This window comes from Schistocerca gregaria, chromosome X (genome assembly GCF_023897955.1).
Source record: "Schistocerca gregaria isolate iqSchGreg1 chromosome X, iqSchGreg1.2, whole genome shotgun sequence".
Taxonomy (NCBI): domain Eukaryota; kingdom Metazoa; phylum Arthropoda; class Insecta; order Orthoptera; family Acrididae; genus Schistocerca; species Schistocerca gregaria.
Window position 1 is genome coordinate 618,498,637 of NC_064931.1, and position 24,311 is coordinate 618,522,947.

At 44.6% G+C, this 24,311-nt stretch overlaps 1 protein-coding gene across 2 annotated transcripts in view; it reads left to right on the forward strand.

Annotated features, from left to right (window-relative positions):
* The first annotated feature begins 7,789 nt into the window (after positions 1–7,789).
* Positions 7,790–24,311, forward strand: part of LOC126299075 (rho GTPase-activating protein 7) — a 1,286,633-nt gene continuing 1,270,111 nt past the window's right edge. For both annotated transcript variants that reach the window (XM_049990744.1, XM_049990745.1), the window contains exon 1: positions 7,790–7,932. The gene's annotated coding sequence lies outside the window, so the exon portion shown is untranslated. The remainder of the gene's footprint in view (positions 7,933–24,311) is intronic.

A 24,311-nucleotide genomic window follows, 5' to 3' on the forward strand; every position in this document is an offset into this window, starting at 1 on the left:
CTAAGAGTGAGCTCCATTCAGGTTGTAACTTCAAAATAGTTCAAATGGCTCTGAGCACTATGGGACTTAACATCTGAGGTCATCAGTCCCCTAGAACTTAGAACTACTTAAATCTAACAAGCCTAAGGACATCACACACGGCCATGCCCGAGGCAGGATTCGCACCTGCGACCGTAGCGGTCTCGCGGCTCCAGACGGAAGGGCCTTTTTTTTTTCAGTTTTTCGTTGTTGGTCGTTGCAGACGTCACATGAAATCCGTTCAAGTTCGTTTGTTGATCCTTCCACTCAGTTTTTTTATTACAGAGGCCGACCAGCTCTCTGGCCTAACACGCTGAGCTACCGTGCCGGGGCGCCTAGAACCGCTCGGCCACAACGGCTGGCTGGTTTTAACTGGTATACGTTTTCTCATACTTGTATCGGTTTCAGAAAGTTCACACCAGGTGCTTGTACGAGACATTCGAAATCGTGTTTAGCCATTCTGCTAAAATTCTGGAAAAGGTGTGTATCCAAATCAGTTCACGAGATAAATTCCCTGAAGACTTCCGCTTGCTTAAAAAAGAACACGGCGACAAAGCCCGATTTCACTTGTTCTTTCAAAATTTATTCTTGTGTGATATACAAGCAGTACGTTATGTGGCAATAGCGTGGCCCCTTGTAAACACTTCTGGCCCAGAAACGTACTGCTGCAAACATTGCCGGGAAATAGTAGCCTGTACTGTTGTAGTACACGTGGCTGCAATTGCTGTGGCTGTCACATTGCCAGACAACGCTATCAGGTTACATTGTCGGCAATATGCAATTTTCATAGCTCGTTAAATGTACCTTCAGTAACAGACGCGTGATGTCATTGACTTCGTAACGGGTCACGAAACTTCCCATTTATTGTCCCAGTAAACTAACAAATTACTGTTACAAAGGACAACATTCTGTTCGGTGGGTAAAAGTTTATTGTCGATCGTAATAATCATTGAGAAGTATAAACGTCTGCATTATAGTAATGGTGACGTAATATTGAGTGATGAACGGCAACGAACTACTGATAGCTATGACGGTGTGCTGGAAAGGAATGCTTCCGAATTTTTGATCCTGTTCTCAGTATCGATTGAGATATTGCATGTTATGCATATCACTCGGTCGACTTTCCCGCTTCGCTGACTCGAGTTGCAGCCTTCTGGCATTAGAGGGCTCCGAATGTTTCAAATGGCTCTAAGCACTATGGGACTTAAAATCTTAGGTTATCAGTCCCCTAGACTTAGAACTACTTAAACCTAACTAATCTAAGGACATCACACACATCCATGCCCGAGGCAGGATTCGAACTTGCGACCGTAGCAGCAGTGTGGTTCCGGACTGAAGCGCCTAGAACCGCTCGGTCACAACGGCCGGCAGAGGGCTCCGAATTGTAGCGTGTGACATGGCGATGTGTCATGTAACTATGTCGGTGCGTGAAAAACTGAGAGCACGAATCAGAAGGGTTCGTCCACACAGGAGCACGCTCTACTTCATCATGACACTGCCAGACCACACGTGAGCGCTGCAACTTCTGCAACGGATCGATCATCCTCCATAGAATCCCGACTTGGCCCCTCCGATTTTCATCCGTTTCCAGACCTTAAAGAACGCCTTCGAGGACTTCAATTCGACAGTGATAAAGCGGTGCAAGCAGAGGTGAGGTTGTGGCTCCGTCAACAAAGTCAAACACTCCGCAGAGGCGATATCAACAAACTGGTCTCTTGTTGGGAGAACTGTGGGCGTCGCTACGGTGAATATGTCGAGAAATAAATATGCAGAAATGAAGAATAAAGATGTAGGATGTCAATAAAGTTTTTATTATCTATAAAGCTTTAAGAGTCTCCACATAAAAAATTCGGAGACATTACATTTCAGTGCGTCGTCGTATATATCACCTATGCAACTACCTGCCAGACACTCCTGGGAACATAATGGCTTATAGAATAATTCCATGTACACATGTTTCTGGATAACCGTATATAATGATCAACTCGCGTCGCCACACATTGTATACCGAAACGAGTGAAATACCTTTTCGGAATCGTTAGACAATGCTGGCTGCCTACAAAGTATGAAAACTAATTCATCAGTCCTGTATTACAGTTGCAGTTGTAAACACCTGTGGAAAGAAACCTTTAAAATGCGGAATTGCTTCTATAGACCACGTACTCAAATTCCCACAGAATATCAGAGGTAGAAAATGTTCATATTATTAATAGTGTAACTTAAGGTATAGTTTTATAGAATATTGTATACGTTATCGAAGATATGACTTAATAAAATACTTTTCCGCTCTGGTAAATGCACATGCCGTTTTCACGATATGGCCCATCGAAGGGAACTAGATGCAGCATTAAAAAACAAATAATACTGTACATTGCACCGAGGAGGGCGTCCACTTATCATTTATTTATTATTTCTCAAGAATGGTACAACAGAATTAAAACAATCTTAGATCACGTGTAAAACAATTATGCCCTTTGCAAATCTGTAAAGTATAAAATTACATCCAGAAGTGTCTATCCTGATTTACTTGTACAGTGTGTCAAAATTTTACCAGTAAGTTGTCGAAATATTCATAACAAAGTTCCCGAATTTACTGCCGCTCAGGAAAGTTTTCGTGTTCACATTATTCTTGACACAGAGAGCCGGCTGAAATCCCCAGTAGAAACTCTGAGATATTTAGCGAGTCATGGACTGTACGAGGGGTGTGAGGAAAGTTATGAGACTGATTTTTCATTTACCTATTTTTTATTATTTTCCGTGTGCCGATAGCTTAAGGCTTCCATCCTGTCACCCGTTGACCAATCTGGTGTGGCAGTTGAAGATAGCAAAACGAAAGCTGAAGTTTTAAATATGGTATTTAAGAAATCGTTCAAGCAGGAGAATGGTACAAACATACCGTCATTTGACCATCGAACAGACTCCCGTATAGACGACATAGTGATAAACATCCCTGAAGTACAGAAACAACTGAAAGAATGAAAACAAGTAAGGCGCAAGGTCCGAATGGAATCCGAATCCGGTTTTACGAAGAATGTTCTGTGGGCATTGGTCTCTTAAAAAGCTTGCATTTATCGCTCAGCATAAAGTCACAACCGACTAGAAAAAAGTGTAGGTGACTCCTGCATGTGAGAAGGGTACAAGAATCGACCAATATGGTTCAAATGACTCTTAGCACTATGGGACTTAAATTCTGAGGTCATCAGTCCCCTAGAACTTAGAACTACTTAAACCTAACTAACCTAAGGACATCACACATATCCATGCCCGAGGCAAGATTCGAACCTGCGACCGTAGCGGTCGCGCGGCTCCAGGCTGTAGCGCCTAGAACCGCTCGGCCACTCTGGTCGGCTACAGACCAATACCCTTAACATCTGTTTGCTGCAGAATCCTTGAACGTATTCTCAGTTCGAGTGTAACAAATTTTCTTATGACCGAGAACTTAGATCCTCGGATCAGCACGGATTTAGAAAGCATCACTCGTGCAAAACTCAGCTTGCCCTTTTCTCACATGGTATACTGCAAACTATAGATGAAGGGCAACAGGTGGATTTGTTATTTCTAAATTTTCGGAAAGCGTTTGACACGGTGCCGCTCTGAATACTGTTAACAAGGATACGAGCATGTGGAATAGGTTCCCAGATATGTGAGTGGGTCGAAGGCTTCTTAAGTAATAGAACCCAGTACTGTCCTCGACGACGAGTATTCATCAGAGAGATGGTTATCGTGAGGAGCGCCCAAGAAAATGTGGTAGGCCGCTACTATTTTCTGTATACATAAATGATCTGGCGGACAGGGTGGGCAACAATCTACTGTTGTTTGCTGATGATGCCGTGGTGTACGGGAAGATATTGAAGTTGAATGACTAAGAGGATACAGATAATGTAGACAAATTATCTACTTGGTGTGATGAATTTCAGCTAGGTGTAAATGTATAGAAATGTAAGTAAATGCTACTGAGCAGGGAAAACGAACCTGTAGTGTTCGGATGAATTATTAGTAGTCTCCCGCTTGACAGAGTCACGGTGTTTAAATGTCTGGGCGTAACGTTGCAAAGCGATATGAAACAGAACGACCATGTGAGGATTGTGGTACGGAACGTGAATGATCGACTTCGGTTCATTGGGAGAATTTTAGGACAGTGTTGTTCATCTCTAAAGAAGGCCTCGTGTAAGGCACTAGTGCAACTGTTCTTGAGTGCTGCTAGAGTGTTTGGGATCCATATCAGGTAGGATTAAAGGCAGGCATCGAAGCAATTTATGCTAGATTTGTTACCGGTAAGTTCTACCAACAGGCAGGTTTTACGGAGATTCTTCGGGAACTCTAATGGGGATCCCTGGAAGGAAGGCGACGTCCTTTTCGGGGAATACTGTTGAGAAAATTTTGAGTACCAGCATTTGAAGATGACTGCGGAAAGATTTTACTGCCACAAACATGTATTTCGCGTAAAGACAACAAAGATAAGCCACGAGAAATTGGGGCTTCTACGGACGCATATAGAAAGTCGTATTTGGCTCGCTCTGTTTAAGAGTGGAACAGGAAAGGAAATGACTCGTAGTGGTACAGGGTACAGTGGTTTGCGGAGTATGGATGTAGATGTAACTAAGGAAACGGATGGTTAACAAAATAATGGAAACTTCTGTATTCCAGAACGCAGTATGCTTGCGAAAAAGTATTATGTAAATAAAAATAATGCAAACAAAAAAAACGTAAGTTTTAATATAACTCACTCATCTTCTTGAATTGCCTGTTTCCAAAAACGCAGTCCGAACCGAGTTACGCAAACTGGCCGGCATTTTTAACATTTACTAGCCAGAGCATTGTCAGAATTGTTGGATAACGTGCCACTCGCTACAAGACAGCGCAGGACGACGGTACAGTCCAGTCATTTTGTGCGTCGATTCGTGAACCGACAGTTTCGGTAAAAATGGAGTGGCAGAGATAATCCTGTAGGATGGCTTGATTTGATCCCTGTGGATTATTTTGTGTGGAGAAAGATGCGCAACTTTGCTTACAGAACCCCCAGGATCTGATTGCCCCCTGCACGCTTTGGTCGTGTTAGACAGAACACGATCGGCCCGTGTAACATTTGATTACAACTCAATGGAGGCGTTTTTGGACCTCTGCTTTAACTGAAGTAATTGTATTATATCAATATTGTTGTCTCTTGACAATAAAGACTAATAAACTATTAAAATGGTTTATGTTATTTTTTTCTGCTGTAAATAAGATTTGGTGTCCTAGTAAAATGGTGTGTCACAGGAAAACACATTAGAAAAACTGTTTTCAATGTCCTATGCCACTTCCCAGAGTTCACTGATTTAATTCATTTTCATCCTTCTAACGGTTTAAAAAATTCTCACAGGAAATTATGACATTTGAAAAAGTACAGGGCCAGTCAAAAGTCCTTGGACACCTTCATAAGTTGGAAGATTGAAGGGAAAATTGAAATGTGATGGTGGGAACATACGTTTGATGTGGGGCCGCAACTTTTGGAATGAATGTCATTCATGGCCGCCATCTTGAAATCCTCCATTTTGGATTCAAGTATTTTTTTTTTAATGGGAAGGCGGCTGTATGACACATCAAACAGTCGCTTGAGCTCTGGAATTTAGTGGTGTAATTTATTTTTGTCTATCTTGTACAGTTTAGAGGTTATTGATGTTCAAAGTTGGGAAATTACCTTCATACCGACTGATACAACACATGTTCTACGTGTTGTCCATTGGCGGATTTCAAGATGGCGGCCATGAATGACATTCACTTCAAAATTTGCGGCCCCACGTCAGACCCATGTTCCCATCATCACATTTCAATTTTCCCTTTAATCTTTCAACTTATCAAGGTATCCAAGGACTTTTGACTCGCCCTGTATTTCTTCCGGTGTCCTGTCCAACCTGTCAGAGTTTGTCAGCTTAAATTATTTTCACCCTATAGACGAAGATGTAGGCCAACGGCCATGTCCCAGTGGTAACACCAGTTCCCGTCAGATCACCGAAGTTAAGTACTCTCGGGCTTGCCTAGCACTTGGATGGGTCACCGTCTGGTCTGCCAAACGCTGTTGGCAAGCGGGGTGCACTCAGCCCTTGTGAGGCTAAATGAGCAGCTACTTGACTGAGAAGTAGCGGCTCCGGTCACGAAAACTGACAACGGCCGGGAGAGCGGTGTGATCACACGCCCCTCCATATCCGCATCCAGTGACGCCTATAGGCTGAGGATGACACGGCGGTCGGCCAGTTCCGTTAGGATCTTCCGGGACCTGTTGGGACGGAGGCTAGAGAGATAGGGGTGTTAACTGTAAGTTTTTTCGTGCATACCTCTCAGCTGTGCGTTTCTCACAAGGGAACCTCCCGATCGCACCCCCCTCAGACTTAGTTATAAGTTGGCACAGTAGACAGGCCTTGAAAAACTGACACAGATCAATCGAGAAAACAGGAAGTAGTTGTGTGGAACTATGAAAAAATTAGCAAAATATACAAACTGAGTAGTCCATGCGCAAGTACACAACATCAAGGATAATGTGAGTGCGGGAGCGCCGAGGTCCCGTGGGTAGCGTGAGCGGCTGCGGAACGAGAGGTCCTTGGCTCAAGTCTTCCCTCCCGTGGAAAGTGTAACTTCTTATTTTCAGTTTATGTGACAAACTCTTATGTTTTCATCACTTTTTTGGGAGTGGTTATCACATCCGCAAGAAAACCTAAATCGGGCAAGGTAGAAGAATCTCTTTACCCATTCGCCAGGTGTATAAGTTAGGTGGGTAGACAACATATTCCTGTCATGTGACGCACATGCCGTCACCAGTGTCGTATAGAATATATCAGACATGTTTTTCTTTGGAGGAATCGGTTGATCTATGACATTGGGTTCAAATGTTTTCAGTTCCCATTGGAGGGGCACGTCCTTTCGTCTAGTAATCGCACGCTTTTGCGGGGCTGTCGCAAAACACAGACACTAAACTTCTTACAGTGAACAGAGACGTCAATGAACGAACGGATAGATCATAGCTTTGCGAAAATAAAGAAAGTAAACTTTTCACTCGAGGGAAGACTTGAAGCAAAGACCTCTCGTTCCGCAGCTGCTTACGCTAACCACGGGACCACGGCGCTACTGCATTCACATTATCCTTGATGTTGTGTATCTTGCGCATGGACTACTCAGTTTGTATATTTTGCTTATTTTTTCATAGTTCCACATAACTTCTTCCTGTTTTCTCGATTGATCTGTGTCAGTTTTTCAAGGCCTATCCACTGTGCCAACTTATAACTAAATCTGAGGGGGGTGCGATGTGGAGGTTTCCTTGTCAGTGCACACATTGAAAATAACCTTCAAGGTCGCGATGCACTCGTAAGGACAAACGCCAGCTTTCGAGCAGCAGCTTGATGTGTCACGAATCAAGCGGCGAGTACGCTCGCACTTTACTACGGCTTCGTCTGGAAAGTCGCCGGATACTACAAAGTCCTTAGTCCCGTAAATCTCCGCATTAGTCACGCGCGCCGCTCCTTCCGCCCGTAGTGACGACGCAATAAAGTTGACCTGCGCGTGCGGAGGCCGGAAGCGGCCGTGAAGCGAGCGAACTGACCGCCGAACGCAGCTTCTCCGGAAACGGAACGTCGCAGCAGGTCACGTCCCCCGGATGATGTACGACGCTGCCGCGGCAGCGGCGTCCCTTTCCTCGTCCGGGCAAGAGCGAACATCGCGGCGGTAGTTGCGCCAGCGGCCGTCGCGAGCGCTGCTGTAGTCGTGACAGTCGGCGAGCAGCTGTGAGGGACGCTGCTTCAGTTGGTGCCGTGACTCCGGCCGCGTGTGACGTGCCACGAGGTGCGCAGGCGTCGCCGTTCTCGTCCCGTCACGCGGGCGCCTGTCACGGACGACGCCTCCGACGAGACGGCCACCTGCGGCGTCGCCAGCAGCTGCGGATTGGTGAGTCTCTCGCCGGCGGCGTTTGGCGTGTCACGCGGTGACGGCTGCAGCTACTGAAGACGTGCATCGTTGATGCACAGCGAAGACATTGTTTTCTGTTCTGTTCATTATCTCGATGACTGAAAGAAAAACGGCAGGACTATTAATACCAATGAACGGTACATGCCGTTTCGGATATTTAATTATTACGTTTTTGATGAATGACAGTTTTCAAAATAGAATATTTAGCCACGTCAAGTTTTCGTGAAGCCTGCTCCGCACATGATTTAGAGTCCAACTAATGACCAAATGTTAAGCGTCTGTTACAACTTTTCATCGGCCGTTCGCATTGTTTCCTCGGAAATATTGGCGGGAAATACTGTAAAGAGGGTCGAGGAAAGGAATTATCCACTCATCTAGTTACTGTTGTTTCGCTGAGCTGTCATCGCCGAGATGTGGAGAAGTGCAAGCTGAAGAGGGACGCGGCTGGGAAGCCCGGAACCCGTCAATCAGCGGCTGACTGTAGTCTGTACATGGCGCGGCCGGGCCGGCGCGCCGAATGCAAAGCGCGTCGGCGGCTTCTTGCCCACTTCCATTTGCAGCGCTCGCTACATCGCAGACACGGCGCTGCCGCTCGTAATTTACCCTGCGCCTTGCCTTAATGCTTCCCATTGTTTTATAATTTAGGACCGGTTTCCGAAAAATAAGAGGAGAAGCTTGTACCGTTACTGCACAGATGCCATCTGTAGGAATGCTGCCATGTGAGCGGCTGGCGTTTTCTGTAGCTGCGCTATAAAATGGTGTGCGAATGGGCACCCGGTTGTTGTAGTGCGCCCTCTGAGACTTTTGTTACAGTGTAACAGTTTCCTATCTGGAACTATTCCAGTAAAGTGTAAATAAAATTCTTGTGTTTGATATGTTTACTTACACACCCGGATAGCCGTGTGTCTTAAAGCGCCGCTTCTGGGACGTGGAGGATTATCGAGTGAGTCGGCCACTCTGTATGCGACTTTTAGGCGGTTTACCTCATGTCACTGGGTGAATACCGGCCTGGTACCAAAGCCCCGCCTCAGTTATACGGTTCTCAAACATTCTGAAAACTTTCGCTCATTTTTACATGACTAACACTACACCCTATACAGTTGAGGTACACAGATTCCGTCCCGGCGGGTAGCTTGTTGGGGACAGGAAGGGCATGCGGACACCTTTTACATTAAGCATGCCAAATCTGTTAATAACGATGCCAATCCTGCTCCGATGAGAGACAAAACCACAAGAAAAACAAAAAGTGTTTGAGATGTTTACTTACGTGATAGTCATTCGCAGAAGTTCCCAGTTCGTACTGTAGTGCCCGTAGGAAAGCATTTATGTATGAGCACAACTGATGGTCGCTGTTTTCGAGAGCTTGTCCAGAAAGGCCACTCCCCTAAGAAAAAAAGAAAAAAAAAAGTATTCTCAAGTCAGACATTCCTGTAACACCATGATAAATTTTAAGAAAGTCAGAAAATGTAAACTTAATAGACTAGTAGGGAGTACACTCACAGCTATGTGTCATGAAATTTCAGAACTGTTAATTGATTGACCGCGACAATAATTTAACACTCCATCCGCACCCAGCCTAGATTGGGCCACACATATGGTCGCGGCTGTTTTATTAGTAAACACTCAGGCAATATAAAACTTCTGGTCTAGAGAGTCCTCGACTAAGAAACATTAGTTGTTGGTTAAGATGAAAATTCCTCACCAATTAGCCACACAGGTAGTATGATCGCAGATGTTTTCTGTAATAACCTACACCGGCAACACAGTGCAGTAATTGTGATTTCGTGTTTGACTAAGCATTTTTACAAAAAGGACCAAGTCCTGGTAAACTTTTCGGTCGCGACATAATATGGCGCTTTACAGTTAAAACTTTCGGCGATAAATTCACTTCTCGGCACAAGGAGAGTGTAGGAGATCTGTCATTGGCTCCTCCCAACAGACTCCTGCGTTTATTGCGCAAACCCGCTTGCGAAACTGCTAGCTAGAGACACATTCGGCCTAGGGGAAGCACCTTCATTCATTGATAATGAATGGAGAGGAGCAGACCCGGGGAAGGCGAGGGGGCAGCTCTTGTCGGCGTGTCAACGCAACGTATGATAACGTTACTCTCCGCCACGAATGAAGGTTTCAGACATCACTCTACCGCATCCCAGACTGTTTAGAAAAAGCAAAGAAACACTGACAAGGCGTCCAGAGCCTAAAAAAAAAGCACCAACACCGGAATGGAAATTCAGATGACGTTGCAACACATGTGATTTACAGATCTTCATATGTATGAGCTGTTTACTGTTTTTGTCTTGTCACCTGTGCTGAGCCTTTGTCTCAAAACTCTGTCATGTCTAGCTTATACAAAGGTAATTTTTTTCGCTGTTTTGCTTCATCTCTGCCGACCCTTGAGGCCGAGCGGTTCTAGGCGCTTCAGTACGGAACCGCGCTGCTGCTACGGTAGCAGGTTCGAATCCTGTCTCGGGCGTGGATGTGTGGGATGTCCTTAGGTTAGTTAGGTTTAAGTAGTTCTAAGTCTAGGGGATTGATGACCTTAGATGTTAAGTCCCATAGTGCTCAGAGCCATTTGAACCATTTTTGCTTCATCTTTTAGAGAACCAGTAAATTCATTCATCCAGGAAGACATTTAGTTAGATTTTCCGAGGCCCAGCTGAATCACCTGCTATTATTTAAAAACTAACGTAATACTACTGACAGCATATCTCCCAGTAAATTAATTGAGGTCGCGTTCTCAGCACTTAGGACTAGCCTTTCTTCTACAGATCCAAAGTAACAGTTCTCTTCTTTTTTTTTCGCGTCTGTCCACTGCAAAATCTCTGAATATGTTTACATAGTTCATTCTCGCAACGACCCTCAGACTTGCAGTTCTCATAACAAGTTGCTGTAGTGCTCACTTTCTATACGCTATGCTGCGAGATGGAAGTTAATCCTGTGTCGTCAAGCACAACTTCTTTGCTATAAGGCGTAATGGACGTGAATAGGTAGTTCCTCGCACCTGGAAGCTGCTTTGTGGAATTTACGAGCGTCATAATTACACCGTTACCGTAAAATCGACAGTGGCAGTGAGTGTTTTGTGCAACGGTTGAAACACTGGACCCGCGGACCGAAGGAGTGGCGTTCACATGTAGGTTTTTCGCGTTTTGTATAATAGTGCAGGCCACTCCCTCATTATTCTGCAACTAAACTAGTTCCCCACCTAATGACCAGAGTGTCGACGGACGTTTACTTGTAAGCTTCGGTGGCTTCCTTTTGAGCACACTGCGACTTCCTTACATATATTAGGTTAGTTCTAAGACGACTCCTTCACGAAGGCCGACGTCAATTTCATTCCCCTCCTTTGTCGAGTCTGTGTATGTTATCAGTCTCTAATGACCTTGGCGTCGACTTTTTCTTCTTGCTTTGGAATAATTTAGATGGATGCAGTTTTGGTGTTTAATAATGTTTCGCTGTAAGAAGCTATAAAGAGCGACCACACAACCGTTTCTCTAATGGCAAGACAATGTTCGGGAATAAAACTGCATCTTCTACGATAACCAGAAAACTAGAAGGTTGCATACATGGCCTTTGTCGATCAGGAATGTACTTCAGATAATTTAGAAAGCCGGCGGCGGTGACCGAGCGGTTCTAGGCGCTTCAGTCCGGAACCATGCGGCTGTTACGGTCGCAGGTTCGAATCCTGTCTCGGGCATGGATGTGTGTGATGTCCTTAGGTTAATTAGGTTTAAGTAGTTCTAAGTTTAGGGGATTGATGATCTCTGCTGTTAAGACCCATAGCGCAAAGAGCCATTTGAACCATTTTTTTTTTTTTTAATTTAGAAAACGATTTATCGTGCCACACTGCATTCGGCGGAAGCTTTGGCTTCAACGATGTTGACCGTGATGAGGTCGTGTTTGCACAACCTACATCTACATCAACGACTGTTAAGTGCATGGCAGGGAAGACTTCCTACTGCACCACGAATTAGAATTTCTTCCCGTTCCGCTCGTGTTCAGAGCACAGGAAAGTGATAGCTTAAATGTCTCTGTGCGCTCCCCAATTATTATTATCTTGTTTTAGCGGCTCCTGCGATAATCCGTATCTATTCGCAGGTGAATACTCCACAAATTATACTAAATGTCAGAACAATTTGTGTGTTTTTGTAGCACACAGTGGCGCCTGGTAGCATCATAACTTGGCTATCGCAGCGTTTGTCTGTTGCGAGAGGTTTCGTAGTGAGGTAGTCTCCGGCTGTTATCTGGTAGAAAAGTTTACTTTGGGAGCAGACAACGGCGCCTGCGGCGCTCCGTGCTTCGCGCGCAGCCCCCCCTCCCCCCCCCCCCACCCCCACCCCTCCGTGCATGCCCCATACCACGGTTCTCCTCGCAGTACCACTACACCTCGTACCAGTCGCTGCATTTCGCCCATAGATGTTTCACGACTTTCGGCGGTGAGCATAGTATATACTTTTCAATCGGAGACAAGCAACTCGTCATTAAAACGTTCGAAATCGTGAGAAAATTACACGAATTTACCTAAGAAGCTCCCTACAGCCAGTGAGGTCATATTTAGGAGTCCGTTGCTTATTTACATAGCTGTGTAAACAAACAAATGTCACTTCGAGATGGACCTACAAAACCACGAAAAGAAAGTGAAATGTAATAGCACGCACTCATTTACGAATGAAAACAGTTTCACGAACCAGTCACATTAATGTGGCCACCACCTCTGTTCGACGCCAACGTCCAGTAACCACTCACACACGGCAGGTGGCGCACTAGCAGCGGAGGGGTTATGAATTGTGTCCGGGTGACGCGGAAAACACTAATCGACTAATCAGTTGTAAGGACAAAGTTAAATATCTTGCGATTATCCTGGAGGACAAACTACTTTTCAACACAAGCACGAGAGAAACGAATCAATCTGCTACATCTGCTCCACATGATCTATCCTGTATTTGCCACCAAGGAACTACAGAACAGGACCAAGCTCTGCCTATATTCTCCAACAATCCTCCTGGTACTACTTTACGGCTGCTCGGTCTGGGTCACTGTTTGACGTACGTCTCCCACAGGCAGTCGAGAATCGGTGCTTTCGAGCACTATTCCATGTGCCTCGGTGGTCCCGGTTCCAGAACCTCTACCGTGAACCTGACATATTGTTTCTTAGAGAGCATATTCGGTGATGTCCTATGAAACTCCTCATCAAGGTTGAAGCATTGCGTCCGACATCCAGACACCTTGAGTACGTCGGCTCTGTAGCACTTATACGGTGGCACAGGGTTGAGGTATTCCGTTCCATAGTGGAAGATCCTCCATATCGACGTCGACTTGAAGACAAAGATAATAATATAAAAAGTTAAAATAAATCAATGACGAACCACTATCGCAGTAGGACCTACAGAGCCAGGGCGGAAGACCCTGCTTAACACCAATAGAGATATACTTGACCCATTTACCTTCACCTTAGAACTCCAGCCACACGGATGGTAGTACTTTGGATGGTTCAAATGGCTCTGAGAACTATGGGGCTTAACATCTATGGTCATCAGTCCCCTAGAACTTAGAACTACATAAACCTAACAAACCTAAGGACATCACACAACACCAAGTCACCACGAGGCAGAGTACTTTGGAAACACAAAACAAAAAACAGACACACAACCGGAAAATGTCGTAATGGCGATTTATCCTACGTCCTACTTGGCTTTTGGGCCAAGGGTGGAAGCATTTCCGAAACCGCTAAGGGTTTAAACAGTTACTGTGTCGCCATGATTAAAGCATACTGTGCATGGCAAAATGGCACTATTCAAAACCGGCGCCAAGACAACAATGGCAAACCACGGGCCATAGATGACAGCTGTGAGCTGCTGCTGCGGAGATGTGTTTGGCTCAACAGATGTGCAACCGTTGAGCAACTGATCGCCCAGATGAGCCAAGAGACCTACAGCAGTGTCTCGTCAACGACAGTTCAACAAACGTTGATGCAAATGGTCCATCGCAGCAAGCGCCTGGTTTAGTGCACTCACGCTCACGGCTGTTCGTCGGCGAAGAAGGCTGGTACAACTGGACGTCCTCTAAGTGACGACATTTAGCTTCTACAGATGAATCACGTTTTATGCTCCATCGGCGTGAAACGTCTGAAAGCAAACACCCTGCAAGAATCGTTGGAAGGGTCCAGGCTAGACGAGGGAGTGTAATGGTTTGGGGAAGGGTTTCTTGTCATTCCCCGGGTTTTCTCGTCATTCTGGATCTGCAGAAGTATGCATCTATCCTTGGGGACCATGTCCACCCATGCATGTAGTTTATTTTCCGTGGGCACGGTGGCATCTACCAGCAGAACGGTGCAACGTGCCGCACGACTCTCAGTGTACATGGGTGATTCGAAGAGCATCAGGATGAGTTTACCATACTCCCGCGGCCACCAAACTCCTCGGATTTAAGCCCAGTCGAGAATCTGTGGGACCACCTCGATCGTTCTATTTCCGCCGTGGATCCTCAACCGAGAAACTTAACACAGCTGGCCACAGCACTGGAGTCAGCATGGTTCCACGTCCCTGTCGGTACCTTCCAGAACCGCACCAGTAGCGGTCCGCGCTACAGGTGGTTATTCAGGCTCTCGACAGGTGGTCACATTGATGTGGAGTGTATTTAAGATATACGCAATAGTGTCACGTTACGACATGTTAATAGTAGATAAAACTACGTTCAGTATAAATTCACCCAATTTGATCTTATCATCGAAAGTCTGGTGCTCTGCGTAGGGTATTGCTGTACTTATGAATAAATCACTGAGTGCAACGCGGGAAGTGTTGCAAAGTTCGCTATTCGGATATGCGTTGTGTGAAGGCGAGTCCGAGAAATACCAACGAACTAATTTTTGTGAGTCCTTTTGAGGCAAGTTTCGACACTTATCATTTCATATTATGTCTGCTATTTGAAACCTACACGACGTTGTCTGCTCATGAAGTATTAACACCATGAAGCTCGTTTCGACAATGCTCACTATTTTAATCTATCCACAACACACATTTCTTCTGTTTCTTCAGAATGCACAACCCATCCTCCCAGTTACCGTAATTTTTCTTTAGTGTCGTTACTGAATAAAATTTATCAATGAAGCAAAAATAATAAAATTGTATTCACTTATCAGCAATGACTGGCTTTTTTAACGCATGTCACTTACTTTCTGCCGGCCGCTGTGGCCGAGCGGTTCTAGGCGCTACAGTCTGGAACCGCGCGACCACTACGGTCGCATGTTCGAATCCTGCCTCGGGTATGGATGTGTGTGATGTCCTTAGGTTAGTTAGGTTTAAGTTCCAGGGGGCTGATGACCTCACAAGTTAAGCCCTATAGTGCTCAGAGCCATTTGAACTTACTTTCTACAAAGCGAAAGAAAACACCAATATTTACAAAACTGTATGGAAAGGAATCTCGTGCTGAGTTAAACCCGTAAGCAACTAACTCAGATGAAACTAATGATGTCAGTGAATGAGTTTTTTTCTGTTACACGATCTTCCGCGACGCGAATTATCAGACTAATCCTTTCCTATACAGTCCACATTCTGACGCTTTCAGGCGAATGGGCTATAGTCAAACTGAATGAACGAACACTTGGAAGGATCAGACTCTGCATTCTCGGTATGCTATACACGGGACTGATTTCGAGTAGGAGCGGTGTTCAGATCCCGACCAGCCAGCCGAAGTTTCCCTATCTCATTTAAGCCCGATTCTGGGATTGTTACTCTGAAAAGAATACGACTGATACTACTTCCAATGCTTGTCAAATAATAACTTGTGTTTCTTATCCAAAGGCCTATTCGTCGATGGAGCGTTTAACTTTCATCCTCTTTCCTTACTACTCTGGAAGGTGGATTTTCCGAGTATTCTGCGTATATTGTACAATCAAAGAAATCAGAGCTTAGAAAAAGAGTAGGTCTTTCCACACACTCTTCATAAATGAGAAACGTGGTAAATAGTGGTGATACCAAAAGCACCATCCACCACACATCTTATGGTGGCTTGCGGGATATAGGTGTAGAATAAACAAAACTCTCTGTTGCCGTATACGTTTCAAAGAAAGGATGAAAGATTAGAAATTAAACGTTTCGTCGACGACGAAGTTATATCAGACCGAGAACAATCTTGGAATTAGCGGAGGAAATCGGATGTACCTTTTTAAAGAGCCATCTGGGCGTCTGCCTCAACGGATTTAAGAGAATCACAGAAAATTTAAATCTAGACGGACATACGGGGATTGTCCAGTGTCTTACCAATGCACCACCTCGGGCGGTGCATTAGCTTCAGTTCCCGTGGAACGCATCGTTTAATTTCATTCATATCACAGTTACAGATCTGTCGGTGGTGAATACAAAGGAAGCATAAGAAACTCGGCCTGCAGCCACAAATATTCGTGTTTTATTTTGTCGCACTGTTATATAACGAAGACACCTTGTATGTAATATTTTGTATGTTACACTGTGCCGGTGCCGTTGTCTTCTATTTATACTGCGGTCAAACAGAGACCCTTCCTCCTCCCGCCACCCCCCCCCCCCCCCCTATATTATTAGTGAAGAATACGATTTTTACAAACATTTCGTCTTCGACAGAACGTTAGGACAATCAAAACTTGAGTCTCAACAAACAATAAAATATATGATTCATTACTGTCGGTAGTCCATACTGCCACATAAAAGAGTTATTGTTTTTCCTTGCTGAAGCAATGACTACCCAGAATTCCGTCCGCAGCTCGTGGTCGTGCGGTAGCGTTCTCGCTTCCCGCGCCCGGGTTCCCGGGTTCGATTCGCGGCGGGGTCAGGGATTTTCTCTGCCTCGTGATGACTGGGTGTTGTGTGCTGTCCTTAGGTTAGTTAGGTTTAAGTAGTTCAAAGTTCTAGGGGACTGATGACCATATATGTTAAGTCCCATAGTGCTCAGAGCCATTTGAACTATTTTTGAACCCAGAATTCCACATCCTTAATATAAATATTTTCTTTGTGCTTCTCATCACCAGATAGAGGCGCCAGTCGTTACCAATGTATATTTTACTTTTTCTTTATATTTTTAAATTTATATCTCGCTTCGAATCAAATGATATCTTACAGCACACTGGACAAGTGTTTGCTAAGAAAGGGAAGCAGGCTTCCGGATTTAGGTTCTCTGCAGTTGCCCTAAAGTCGGCGTGGTTGCTTGATTCCCTGCTCCTTCGTTATCTGACTAAGCTAGTGACTAATAAGTCGACGGAATGTTACACGCCACCCCTCCCCTCCCCTTCCCCCGTCCCGACTATACCGCCAACTGTCTCATCTAATACAGACGGTTACGGTTATTATTCACAGCACTTTAACTTGCTTTGCCGATTATCTGCCTAGCGTCTGGACGCTCTACGTCACTTTTCCTCGTCATGGGATTTCTCACGGAAACCCGGGTGGGGCTGATATAGTTGTTACATTTAGTTCTGTACGCGTAGGTCTCGTTACAAACGGAACGCTTACGAAACTTGTCGTTTGTTGAATATTCCTGTACTGTTTTTCAATTGAGTTTGTAACTACGCCATAGAACGATGGTGGTCCGTTCCAATCACTCACTACCTTCTGTGGCAAAAACGTTCGTAATACGTTGTCTGCAAAGCTAAATGTGTGGCTTAGATCCTCCAGATAATCATTTCCAGAACTGCAAGTATGTTGTTTGTTGACTAGATACATCTACATCTACTTCTACGTGATTACTCTGCTATTCACAATAAAGTGCCTGGTAGAGGGTTCGATAAACCACCTTCAAGCTGTCTCTCTTCCGTTCCACTGTCGAACAGCGCGCTGAAAAAAAGAGCACTTTCTATGCGAGCCCTGATTTCCCTTATTTTATCGTAATGATCATTTCTCCCTATGTGGGTGGGTACCAACAGAATGTTTTCGCAATCGGAGGAGAACACTGGTGATTGAAATTTCATGAGGAGACCCCTTCGCAATGAGAGACGCCTTTGTTTTAATAATTGCCACTCCAATTCATGTTTCATGTCTGTGGCGCTATCTCCCCTATTTCGCTATAGTACAAAACGAGCCGCCCTTCTTTGAACTTTTTCGATATCATCCGTCAGTCCCACCTGATAAGGATCCCACACCGCACAGCAATATTCCAGAATAGGACGAACAAGCGTGGTGTAAACAGTCTCTTTAGTGCACCTGTTGCACCTTCTAAGTGTTCTGCCAATGAATCGCAGTCTTTGGTTTGCTCTACCCACAATACTATCTATGTGATCGTTACAATTTAGGGCATTTGTAGTTGTAATAATGAAGTATTTAGTTGCATTTAAAGCCTACAGGTTTTTGTGACTTTCGAAATTTAGCGGATTTCTTTTAGTACTCTTGTGAATAACTTCACACTTTATTCAGGGTCGCCCGCATCTCGTGGTCGTACGGTAGCGTTCTCGCTTCCCACGTCCGGGTTCCTGGGTTCGATTCCCGGCGGGGTCAGGGATTTTCTCTGCCTCGTGATGACTGGGTGTTGTGTGTTGTCCTTAGGTTAGTTAGGTTTAAGAAGTTCTAGGGGACCATAGATGTTAAGTCCCATAGTGCTCAGAGCCATTTTTTAAATTCAGGGTCAATTGCCACTTTTCGCACCATACACATATCTTATCTAAATCATTTTGCAATTCTTTTTGCTCATCTGATGACTTTACAAGACGGTAAATGACAGCATCATCGCCAAACAATCTAATAGGGCTACTCAGATTGTCTCCTGTGTCGTTAATATAGGTCAGGAACAATAGAGGGCCTGTTGCACTTCCTTGGGGAACGTCGGATATTACTTCTGTTTTACTCGATGACTTTCCACCTGTTACTACTAACTGTAACCTTTCTGGCATGAAATCTCGAATCCAGTCGCACAACTGAGGCGATATTCCATAGGCACGCGGTTTGATTAGAAGATGCTTGTGAGGAACGGTGTCGAAAGCCTACTGGAAATCTAAAAATATGAAATTAATTTGACATACCCTGTCGATTGCACTCACTACATCATGAATATAAAGAGTTAATTGTGTTTCACGAGAACGATTTTTTCTGAATCCGTGCTGACAGTGCGCCAATACATTGTTTTCTTAGAGGTAATTCATAACGTTCAATCACAGTATCTGTTCCAAAACCCTAGTGCAAATCGACCTTAGTGATACGGGGCTGTAATTCAGCGGAGTACTCCTATTTCCCTTGTTGGGTATTGGTGTGACTTGAACAATTTTCCAGTCTTTAGGTGCGGAACTTCCTGTGATCGTTCAAATGGTTCTAAGCACTAAGAGACTTGACATCTGAGGTCATCAGTCCCCTTGACTTATAACTACTTAAACCTAACTAACCTAAGGGCATCACACACATCCCTGCCCGAGGCAGGATTCGAACCTGCGAACGCAGCAGCAAAATGGCTCTGAGGACTATGGGACTTAACATCTGAGGTCATCAGACTCCTAGAACTTAGAACTATTTAAACCTAACTAACCTAAGTACATCACACACATCCACGGCCGAGGCAAGAATCGAACCTGCGACAGTAGCGGTCGCACGTTTCCAGACTGAAGTGCCTAGTACCGCTCGGCCACATCGGCCGGCCCATACTAGCCGCGTGGTTCCAGACTGAAGCGCTTTAGAACCGCTCGACCACAGCGGGTGGCACTTTCTGTGAGCGAGCGGTTGTATATAATTGCTAAATATGGAGCTATTGTATCAGTATATTCTGAAGGGAACCTGGCTAGTATGCAATCCTGACCGAAGGCCTTGCCTTAAATAAGTGATTTAAGCTGCTTTGCTACACCGAGGATATCTACTTCTATGTTTCTCATCTTGGCAGTTGTTCTTGATTGGAATTCAGAAATATTTACTTCGCCTTCTTTGGTGAAGGAGTCCGGAAAACTGCGTGTAATAACTCTGCTTTAGTGGCACTGTCATTAGTGATTTCACCGTCGTTATCGCCCAGTGAAGGTATTGATTGGGTCTTGCCACTGATGTGCTTTATGTATGATAAGAATCTCTTTGGTTTTCTGTCAGATTCCGAGACAGAGTTTCGTTGTGAAAATTATTAAAAGCATTTCGCATTGAAGTACGCGCTATATTTCGAACTTCTACAAAACTTTGTCAATCTTGGGGATTTTGCGTTCTTTTAAATTTGGCATGCTTTTTTCGCTGCTTCTGCAAAAGCGATCTGACACGTTTTGTGTACCACGGGGGATCAGTATCATCACTTATCAATTTATGTGGTATACATCTCTCAACCGTCGTCGATACTATCACTCTGAAATCATTCCACAACTTTTCTACGCTTACGTGATCAAATCGGAAGGAGTGGAGACTGCCTCTTAAAAAGGAGTTAAGAGTATTTTTATCAGCTTTATAAATAGATGTTCTTTGGGTTTCTTTTTGATGGTTGTAGGTGTTATGGTAATCAGCGTAACAGCAACTGCCTTGTTGTAGCTAATCTCTGTATTCGTCACGATGCTCCCTATTTGTCCAGGATTATTTGTTGCTAAGAGGTCAAGTATGCTTTCGCAACCATTTACGCTTTTAGTGGGCTCATGAACTAAGTGTTCAAAATAAATTTCTGAAAATGCATTCAGTACAATTTCGGATGAAGTTTTATGCCTTCTACCGGCTTTAAACGTTCAATTTTTTCAGCATACAGAGGGAAGATTGAAGTCATCACCGACTATAATTGTGTGAGTGGGCTATCTATTTGAAATGAGACTCAAGTTTTCTTTGAACAGTTCAGCAACTATATCTTCTGAGTCAAGGGGCAAGTAACGTAGCTCGATGAAACTTGGACCGTACATAGAAGGAACTGCTACAGTATAAAAATCGTTCAAATGGCTCTGAGCACTATGGGACTTAACTTCTGAGCTCATCAGTCCCCTAGAACTTAGAACTATTTAAGCTGCCCGAGGCAGGATTCGAACATGCGACCGTAGCAGTCGCGCGGTTGCAGACTGTATCGCCTAGAACCGCTCGGCCACTCTGGCCGGCGCTACAGTATAGTACTGAAGAAATACGCAAAGAGACGAACAGAAATGACGCTTTTATTCAAATGCAATATTTACACTGAAGTGCCAAAGAAACTGGTATAAGCATGCGTATTCAAATACAGAAATATGTAAACAGGGAGAATACGGAGCTGTGGTCGGCAACGCCTATATAAGACAAAAGGTGTCTGGCGCAGTTGTTAGATCGGTTACTGCTGCTATAATGGCAAGTTATCGAGATTTATGTGAGTTTCAACGTGGTGTTATTCCGCAAATTGCTGCAGATTTCAATGCTGGACCATCAACAAGTGTCAGCGTGCGAACCATTCAACAAAACGTAATCGATATGGGCTTTCGGAGCCGAAGGTTCACTTTACGCCTCGCCTGAGCCCGTAAACTTCGCAATTGGACTGTTGATGACTGTAAATATGTTGCCTGGTGGGACGAGTCTCGTTTCAAATTGTATCGAGCGGATGGACGTGTTCAAAAATATGTGTGAATTCCTAAGGGACCAAACTGCTAAGGTCATCGGTCCCTAGACTTACACACTACTTAAACTAACTTACGCTAACGACAACACACACGTGTACGGGTATGAAGATAACTTCATGAATCCATGGACCCTGCATGTCAGCGGAGTATTGTTCAAGCTCGCTGAGGCTCTGTAATGGTGTGGGGTGTGTGAATTTGGAGTGATATGGGACCTCTGATACGTCTAGATACGACTATGACAGGTGACACGTACATAAGCATCCTGTCTGATCATCTGCATCCATTGATTTCCATTGTGCATTCCTACGGACGTGGGCAATTCCAGCAGGACAATGCGACACCTCATACGTCCAGAATTGCTACAGAGTGGCTCCAGAAACTTTGTTCTGGGTTTAAACAATTCTGCTGGCCACCAAACTCCCCAGACATGAATATTATTAAGTATATTTGGAGTGTCTTGCAACGTGCTGTTGAGAAGAGATCTCCACCCCATGGACAGTCCTGCAGGACTCATGATGTCAATTCCCTCCAGCACTACTTCAGACAACCGAGCGAGGTGGCGCAGTGGTTAGCACACTGGACTCGCATTCGGGAGGACGACGGTTCAATCCCGCGTCCGGCCATCCTGATTTAGGTTTTCCGTGATTTCCCTAAATCGCTGCATGCAAATGCTGGGATGGTTCCTTTGGAAGGGCATGGCCGACTTCCTTCCCCCCTCAAACAATCCAATCCAATCCTTATGTTCATCCTGTCACTGAAATTCACTAATTCCCACTATCTATCACTACTTCAGACATTAGTCGAGTCCATGCCACGTCGTGTTGCAGCACTTCTGCGTGCTCGCTGGGGCCCTACACGTTATTAGAGAGGTGTACCAATTTCTTTGGCTTTTCAGTATATATAGGAGTGACCGCGATTTATAATGGTCTCCAGGACTTGACAAACGGTGGGACATGGTTTTTAATAGGGTGTGTGATCACCACGGACGGCAACAGATACTCTTCAACATGCTCCCAAGCCGGGCACAAGGTTGATAAGGAGTTCTGGTGGTAAGGCGTCCCTTTCTGCACCAGCGTGGTTGACAGGTGCTGGATCGTCGTTGGAGCTCAGCACCCCTCAAGGGACATTATGCCTCCCCAAACCATAACACGTGGATCGTCAAAACGACCGTGTTCGACCATGCTGGACACATCCCCATATGGCGATAGATGAAATACGCAATCCACCCAGGAATATTGTCAAATGCGAACGCTAATATTGGTCGCCCAAAATGCAATAATAAGGAACTTGGTTTACGTCTATCAAGACACCTCTTTTGAACCAATTTCCGTGCATTCCATGCGTATGATACATCGCGTGAATTGTGTGGGCTGACGACGGAACTCAGGAAACGTTCGGTGTGCACCGAAACAAATGTCAAAGTTCGTAGTCACATACGCCCTATCGCTTTTTTCTTCTTCACAATAAAATTTAGTGAACAGGTAATTACAATACTAAATTATGCGGTAGCTTTCACATTATTCCAAAAGAATAAAAAAAATTGCATGAAGTACGATTTGAGTCCATGCGCACAGGAGTTGACTGTGATTTGAATATTTTCGGGCTGATAACTATTTCGTCTAACCTGAAATGGATCATGCGTGATTTTTTTTTTTTACCAAGTGTAGTCACCTAACCCTTTCGACAGCAGTTCCTTTCGACAGGCGCCGATACATATGCCGAAGCTCACCGAAATAGATTGTCACGATCCCTGGCATTTTATTGTTAGAGAAAATATCCCTTCACGTGAAATGACAGTTCAACTGTACAATTAAAAACATGTCATTCATCCTGTGGAAAGCAAAGTAGCTGCAGTTCATCGTGGCATGAATTATAAAATTTCTTAACACGCTGCTTGCGGTGTATGATATGAAATGTTCTCGTTCGTGTAAATTACGAAGGCGCAGCTCTTGAGTTTGAGGCGGGGTGTGTTGATCAAGTTTCTTATGTAGTAAAGTTAGGGGTAGGGGCATCAACTAAAATTCATCATCTTCCTCAAACCATTGAGCATGAGTCTTTCCTTTAAGCATGGTTAGTGGTTCAGCTGGGGATAATCACGTCCAGTGCGGGAGGCATCTCCCATAACGAGTTGGAAATGGTGAAGAATGATGTAGTCCACGACTCTCACGGGGCCTCTGTTCCCGGGAGTCGCCGAGAAACGTGTCATATGGGATTCTTGCTACTACCATCGTCTCGTGCGCAATGTTGAGGAGGCGGTGTCCTATACGACGGTGATCATTAGCAATAAGCCAGATTCATTTTGACAAGCAAAGCACTTTTATCGACTCACGGTTGAATCATAACGATCCTGTATCATATAAATGGTGCCAGCTTAAATTGTGTAGAGTTGCAGTGTCTAACAAAATTCGTGGAACGTGGTTTCTGAGCCTTTGAAATTGTTCGTAGCACCTACGATTGTTACCTGTTGTGCTTCGCATAATGGGTAAACCATAAACGTACACTCTGTTAAATAAAGCAAGGTCGTCCATCATTTTTTAGTCTTACCAATGGTTTTACCCTCTTTCGTGCACTATCTATAGATACTAATACAGGAGGCACATGAACGTCCAGTAAGCAGAAGATACGAGATTACTTGCATTATTAAAGAACTATGTTCCGTGGTGTAGTAGTGTCAGTCAGATTCCTGAACAAATGTGGGGAATCACTAAGGCATTTGGATTCGTGTGTGCAACTACCAAATATTCACATTTATTTCATTGTACGCGTTTAATTTTATTGGACTAAAGCGTCATTAGTGCTACAGAATCAAACATATTTATTATTTTGGTTTAGCTGTAGATCTAAACCGGCAGGAGTGGCCGAGCGGTTCTAGGCGCTACAGTCT